Here is a 7,605-nt window from a genome sequence, read left to right as displayed (position 1 = left end):
TGCTGCGGCTGCCTCCTTTGCCGTGCCTGCCATCCCGAGGGGTCCCATGTGGCTCAGCACACGCCGGCACGGCACTGCTCCGACCAAGCCGGCTGCTCCGGCTGCCCAGACCATGTCTGGCTTGCCCGGTGTGAGAGCAGCCGGACACAAGCCCAGTGCCATGGTGCTGTGGTGCCATGCTGCGGCGGTGCCACAGTGCCACGGTGTCCCAGTGCCACGGTGCAGGACTGGCTGCTGCTGGGGGGGCAGACTGGGGATGCTCACCACCATGGGCAATCCAAGGGGCGAACACTGGGCACCCCACTGGGGAGGAAGAGGAAGATGTTTAACCCTTTCCATGCCCAGGGGTAAAATCTCCCTCCCCTACGTTTGATGCATGAAGACTGCTATCGGGGCGGGGTGGGCAGCGGGGCCATGTGCCGGGTGAGGCAGGAAGGCTCCCTCGGTGCAGCGCTGACCGGCCAGGGCATGGCACGGGCAGGGCTGGCCCCGGCCAGGCAGCCGGGATGGGCACAGCTGGGGCTGCCGGCCCCCCCCAGGTGGGGGCTGCCTGCACATGCCCTATATAAGGGGCCAAAAATCCCAGCACAGGGCTGACTGTGTGGCTGGGGCTGCTGGGTTTGGACTGCTCCTTCTGGGTAAGGTGGAGGCATTGCTAGCTGGGGTCTCTCCTTGGGCTGGTGGGGGCTTCTTTGCCTCTTTGTACACAGGGCTTTTGTGAAGCTGCCTTCTAGCCCAGCTCAGAGCTGGTGGCCTGGGCAGGAACAGCCCCCAAGGCTTTACTGGGCAGGCAGGGCTGAGCCTGGGCTGGGTGGCTCTGCTGATAGCTAGGGAGCCAGCCTGCTGGAAAACCCTCAGGGGCTCACCTTCCTGCAGGGATAAGAGGCTCCAACTTGTGCGTCAGTGGGAGTGGTGCATGTGGCTGCCTGTGCTGCTGCAGCCTGGGCTTGGCTGTGCTTGTCTGGTGGTGGGAGGGGAGGTGGCTGGAACAAGCACCGGGGTTAGGAGCAGTGTGCTGGCTGGTGAGGCACAGCTGCCTGGGGTGCAGCCAGGACGGAGCTGGGAATGGTGCTATCCTGGGAAGCGTTCAGGTGGAGACCACAGCTGGGCACCAGGCTGCTGAGAAGGACTAGCTGGGGTCCTGGGTGTGGGTGTCCAACTGATCCCTCTAGAGCACAGCCCAGGGCAGGGCAGGAGCTGAGGACTCTCCCTTGCAGGGAGCTGTGCCCAGGCAGGGGTAGAGCCCAGCGCTGCCTGCCCCCAGATACCCCAGTCCTGGCCGTGCAGCACCCACCACCCAGTTCACAAACACGGGTGCCCTGCGGTCACCTTCCTGAGTGCCAGCCTTGAGTGGGGCAGCTTGACAGCCAGCATAGCTCGACTTTTATCCCAGCCCAAAATCAACATGGAGACTTTTCTGCAGACACTTGGGGCTGGGTGGGGGAACTGTGGGGTGGAGAAGGGTCTTTTCCTTGATCTGCTCTTACAATAATAAAGTTGAGAGCCTGCTGGCTTGTTTGGGTGTAGGCTGGAGTGAGCAGCGCACTGGTGCCAGCTGGGGCTCAGCTACGTGTGGCTGCCTGTGCCTGGTGCGGGACGTGCCTGGCTGAGCCTTGCTCAATTAATGTGGGTTGGTAATGACTTTCTGCTGCTACAAATGTAAGGTTCTTTTGAAACCAGCACCCTGGCATATGTCCTTTCCTTTTCCTGATGCAGATGCAGGGACACAGCTGCTGCAGCACTTGGCCCTGGGGCTGGACATACCCCATGGACACAGGTGGGTGCTGACGGTGGCTTCTGGGTGTGTTTGCTTTGTCCTGCCTTTGCTGAGGGGGGCTGGGGGGACCGGAGCAGCTGGAAACTTCAGGCCAGGGTGAATCGGAACCACCTGGGATGCAGGGATGTGTGAATGGCTCTGTGGGGCTGCGGGAGAGGGGCCAGGGCCAGGACCAGGCACAGCCTGGGCAGGATCCAGCTGTGCCGTGGGGCACCTGAAGCCCAGATGTCTGAACCTCAGCACTCGCCAGTGCAGATGGAGGCAGCACTTGGCCAGTAAATCAGCATTGCTTCACCTCTGTGCTGGGATAACCTCCTCCCAGTCAGGCAGGGCTGTGTGGGTGCTGAGACATGTTTCCCCCAGCTGAGCCCTGGGAGGGGAGGTGCGGCTGGCCGGGAGTGGGGATGTTGCTGGGGGCAGGTGTGGGTGTTGATTGCTTCTCGGTGTCTTCCCTGGCCCCAGGGATGGGGAAAACTGAATTGTGCCTTCCTGTCACTGCGAGCGGGAGCCCCAGGGGTGCAGCAGGGTCTCAGCAGGGCCCTGCTCAGGGATCTTGCACCGCTTCTGCTCGGGGGTGTCCAGCTCTGTGTGCCAGGTACAGACAAAGGGCCCAACAGAGCATTTCCTTGGGGTCATCCCATGGGGTCTTGCAGCGATGCCAGGGCAGCCCGGCCATCACTCTTGGACTCTGGCAGCACTGTGCCAAGCACTCCTGGTCTGTGCAGGGAACACCCCTCCCTGCAGTCAGGTTTTAGACTCGAGTCCTCAAAAATGCAAAAAATGCAATGGGAATCAAGGTTGGCCTGAAGATTTTTGATCTCTTAGCAATTGCTGCAGTATTGCTGTAAGTACATCCAGATGGCTGCAGACCACACAGAGGCCGCCCGCCCTGCCGCTGCCGGCACGGCCACCTTTGGGCCGCCCTGTCCCGCCCTGCTCAGGGACCGTGGGGACCTTTGGGACATGCCAAGGGGCAGCACTCGATGTGGTGGGTTGAGCTGTGTGTGTCATTAGGGTTAATGCTAATGGTGGCTGCAGGGTGACCTGTCCGCTGGGGCTGGTGGCTTGTCACATGGCTCCAAGGGATGCTGCAGCAGAGCCATCGCCCTGGCTTGTACCTTGGGCAAGGATGCGACCTCCAGCAGAGCTTTGCTAACCATACCGGGAGGCTGACCGTCGTGCAGCCAAAACCATAGATCAGCTGCTGAGAAGTGATGCTAAACTGTGTCTCGAAACTGCTGGCTCCGTCCCCTCAGCTCCCCAGTGATCTCTGCCATGGGCTGTGATGGGCTCCTCGGTATGGCAAGTTGCTGCCTGGCTCCGTGAGCTAGTTCGCAATTTATTTGGCTTGAGCATTGCTATTGCTGAAAGGTCAAACGGGAGGGAAAATTGTTGGTGTAACTTATTACAGGTTAGCTGCTGTGTCTGCAGAAAGCTGGGGCAAGGTGGACCTGGGCTTGTTTTGGTGCTTTTACTGTGTCTTGGAGCTGAGAAGGAGGAGGGACGGATGGAGGCGATGGCTGCCCCCCAGCAGCCTGTACCCGGGAGGCTGGCGGATGCCTTGGGCTGCTCCCGAGGGGTGCCCGGTTCCTGCACATGGTGCTTTGCTTCCTGCCCAGTGCGGCACGGCAGAGCTGTGTTTGGTGTGCGTGTCCTGGCCCCTCTGCGGGCGCTGCTGCCCGTCCTCCTTTCCTCACTCCCCAAGAACTGATGGGCAAGTGATGCTAAATTAGCAGAGAGGCTCATTTTAACTCAGCATTCACTTTACTCGTGCTCAGAGCCATGGTGGGAGCAGGGCTGGCGGGAAGGTGCAGGTGCCTGGATCCAGCCAGGGGTGCCGGAGTGGGCAGAGGGGCAAGGGCAGGGCTGGGGGGTCCCTCCTGCCCCTGTGGGCTCCTCCAGAGCACCCGAGTGCTGCCAGTTCTGACTCCCAGTCTTGCTCCTCGCAGGAGTGGGAGTGTGTTTAACCAAAGCTTGCTCCTCAGGGAAGAAACCCGCAGTAGCTTTGTAAAAAGCAAGAGCATTTCTAGGGAGATCAGAATTTCCTTTTCCGAAAGCCAGTTCCCATGAAGGAAAACATGTTTTGACCAAAAACTGATGCCCAGTTCTCTTCTCTGTGGTCTAGCTGAGAGCAGAAGATGGTGCTGGTGGTGTGACACGGGTTGCCCAGCTCTGGTCCTCCCCAGCTGTGCTGACCAGGGTCCCCTGGTGCAGGGGGGTGAGGGGCTGCCCCCACCCATCAGCTGGCATCACCCCAAAGTCAGCCTGGCTGCCGGCATGGGGCTCATGTGGTACCTGGTGGGGATGCTCCCAGCACCCGGCATGTTCCTCCTGCTCCTCTCCCATCACCCGGAGGAAGGTCCCAGTCCTGTCCCCGCTCCCCTCCTCACCTCCGGTCTTGGCCGAGCACCCGTGGGCCGGTGGCCGTGCTCTCCCTCCCCTCTGCTGCCCACCAAACTGAGGAAGTTGCAACCGCAAAGCTCTTGAAAGCATTTTTTTGGTGGAGACCACCGGTACTGAGAGATTAAAATTGCTGTTGTTTCTTCCATTACTCAGCTTTCCTGAATTATGGGGTGTAATACTCAGGGAGTGGGAATAATTAGGGGAGAACAATGGCAGGCTTGAAGGCTTAAATACGCCTGTGTGGTACTCCCAGCCAGTCCAGCCTGCTGTCACATTTCTCTAGGCCTCCATTTTCCACAGCCCGTGCCAAGCTGTTTCCACTACGGGTACCTGCTCCTCGGCTTCCTCATTCCTCGGGCTCCTCTCCCTGGCCCGGCCACCCTGGTTAACGCTCTGCTCCCCGGCTCCTACCGCCCCGCCCCCGGGCCCCTGGCCAGCCAGCACCCACAGCATGGCTCCCTGCACGCTGCCCGGCCGGGATGCTGGAGCCTGGGGGATGCAGGAGGGCAGGGCAGGAGGATGCTGGAGCCTGGGGGATGCAGGAGGGCAGGGCAGGAGGATGCTGGAGCCTGGGGGATGCAGGAGCCCAGGGCAGCCCCCGCTGCCTCTTTGCTTCCTCCAGGCTCCTCTGCACTGGGCAGGCAGAGGTCCCGCTGGGTCATTTCTGTGCTCGAGGAAGCTGCTGGCTTTCTCTCCTCTGCGGGGGATGCCCCTCTGGCTCTTCAGTGGCATCTTGCTCAAGCGCCTTCCCAGCAATGGCTTGCTGCTGAGACCTGGGGGAGCAATAATGGTTGCGGCCAGGGAGCTTGGGCAAGAGGCTGCAATGCCAGCACCGGCCCCAGGGCAGGACACTGCCGGGGCATCGGGTGGCTGTGGGGAGCTCCCTGCCCACAGTGGGATGGGGCTGTGGAGCCACAGCCTGGGGCAGAGCCGGCAACTTCTCTCCAAGCTCTTGGATGTCAGCACTAGCACTAATTAAAACAAAATCAATATTTTTTTGCTGGAGAAAGAGACATTGTTCTGATGAGCACTTTCCCCGAGTGAGCTCCCATGTCTCAGCTGGCTGCATGTGACAGGCAGGGAGAAGCCAACGGGATCCCGGGGCTAAGATGAAAGTCTGGGGCTTTGCTTTGTTTGGGGAGGGGATTGGTTTTAAGTTTTCAAGTAATTTTGCACCTCTCTCAAACTTAACTGCTTGGAAGCTTTGACCACAGCCCGTTCTCTGCCATCCAGGCATCTAGTCCGGTCCTGCTCATGGTGAGCTGCTTGCCACAGTGGGGATGGGCTGGGCTGTGTCCTGGGGGGCTCCTGCGTGACCTCCGGTTGGTGCCGTCTGTGCCGCTGCAGTGCCGGTGGTGGCAGGGCTGGAGTGGGGGCTGGCACAAAGTGCTTTAAAAACAACCCCCAAAACCCAGCGGTGCCAGGCTCCGCAGGGCTCGGGGAAGGTCACCCGCAGGCAGTAGGACTTGAGCAGGGGTGAGAAGCTGAGCACACGCCTACCTGATGTGTTGACCCTGTGCCAGCAGTTTAGCAACCTTTAGCGTCCCACAGCTTGGAGCCCAGGCTGCCCGGGCACCGGCGGCTTCAGCAAACCCTGCAAGGGGAGACAGCACCCGTGCTGGGCAGTACCTGTGCCGGAGGGCTGGGGAGGCAGGAGGGAAGCGGGGCCCCAGGGCTGCGCTCGCACCCCGTCCTTAGGAGCAGCCAAGGGGACATCCCAAGCGTGTCCTCTGAGAGCTGTGCCGCTGCACGTGCCCGCCCTCAGCTGCTGCCCAGATGTGCAGGAGGTGGCTTCCGTGGCCGGCAGCACCCTGGGGGCACGCTGGCAGGGCCCAGGCCCACAGCTCCTCTGCCGGAGCCAGCTGGTCGCTGGATGAACGAGGCGGACTAATGACAACCAGGAAAGGAGGAACCGGCAACTGAGCCGCTCTCCCCAGGCACTGCTGCGGGGCAGGATGTCGCAGGTTTGAACGGCTGCAGGAAAGATTTAATCTAAAAGTAGCAGCTCTCAGGGGCAGCTGAGCAGGGGCTGGGTTGCCTGCGGCAAGGAGGAAAGCCCATCATCGGGTTCATAAGCCCGGGTCAGCCCAGGCGCAGTGGGGATGGGCTGAGAACAGCTCTTGCCCTGGGATGGGTTAGACGCCCTTTGAAAACCCGGCTTGCTGCAGCTTGGGGAAACACGGACCGTTTCAGCAGCTCCTTTCCTTGGAAGCCACAATTAAAACTATTTTAAAAGAAAACAAACATTTCTCATCAAAATGCCTGTCTGTTTGTGGCCTGCAGCTGAAGGTCTTGTCATGGGGCAAGGCTGCTCAACACCAGCAGCTTCCCAAGCCACCTTCGGGCAAATCCACCCGAGCTGGACTCTCAGTTTCGGCTGTGTTTTTGTAATCAGCCCTTGGAAATTTTGCACCTTTTGCAGAAAGTCAGAAAGGCTGGACTGGTGCTCCCCTGCTCTCCCCAGGGTCTTTGTTTCTGGGGTGGCAGCGAGCTTATGGCTTCAGTATTTATTGTGCAAAACGGCTGCAGGGGCCATACCCCATCCTGCAGGCACTCCTGTACCTTTTTCGGATGGAGCCTGTCCCCCCAGGGTGCTGTGGCACATCCTGCGCTGCTGGGCAGCGGAGGACAACTTCTGGAGGGGAATGGTGCTGCTGCCGGCAGGACAATAGCGGCTGTGGTTTTAATTATTGGGGTGTAGTTGTGTGGAGCGGAACGAGAAACCGAGAGCAGCGAAACCGCAGGGAGAAAGGCAGAAAGGATGGTCTCTGGGGCTGCCTGACGGGAGGTGTGGTGGAGGTGGCTGGACCATCCCGCGGCTGGGAGAGCACTGGCGTCGTCACCGGGTTGTGGTGCGAGGGCAGGAACGGCAGTGCGGCTCAGCGGATGTCGTGTTTCCCTGTGACTGTTGTGCTGTTGCCCGGGGCTGTCCCTTCCCATCACAGCTTGGCTCGAGTTGTTGCTGCCTAAACTGCTGGTACGGAAACAAAGCACCGTGCGGTGACTCGGGAGCATGGACCCGGACCGGTTGCAGGGGGAAGGGGGACAGAGAGATAAATCGGGTCCCTGCCCCAGGTGCCCCCTCATCCCTGCACGTGCTACTGGTGCCAGTCTGTGCCTGGGAGCAGGGACGTTTCTCACTGCGTTTCCGTTCACCCAGCACTTTAACAGACGCGTTTGCGGCAGTGTTGACTTTCAAAGGGCTGGATCAGCTCCGCAGCCGGGCAGAGCATGGGAGGAGGATGCCTGTCCCCCTTAGGAAACACAAAACAATAAAAGAGGAACAATGGAGCCTCCTTCCCTTCACCCAAAATACCAAACGCCGCCAAACTGTGGCAGAGCTCGAGCAGTGCTGCGGGGGCAGCTCGTGGGGGGGGGGGGGAGCTGCAGACATCTCTTCCTCAGCCGTGGCAGGGGATGCTGCA

The sequence above is a fragment of the Pygoscelis adeliae genome, unplaced genomic scaffold, assembly GCF_000699105.1.
Source record: "Pygoscelis adeliae isolate BGI_AS28 unplaced genomic scaffold, ASM69910v1 Scaffold387, whole genome shotgun sequence".
NCBI lineage: Eukaryota > Metazoa > Chordata > Aves > Sphenisciformes > Spheniscidae > Pygoscelis > Pygoscelis adeliae.
The sequence above is the reverse complement of the archived record's forward strand: the minus strand, read 5'-3'. Positions refer to the sequence as shown.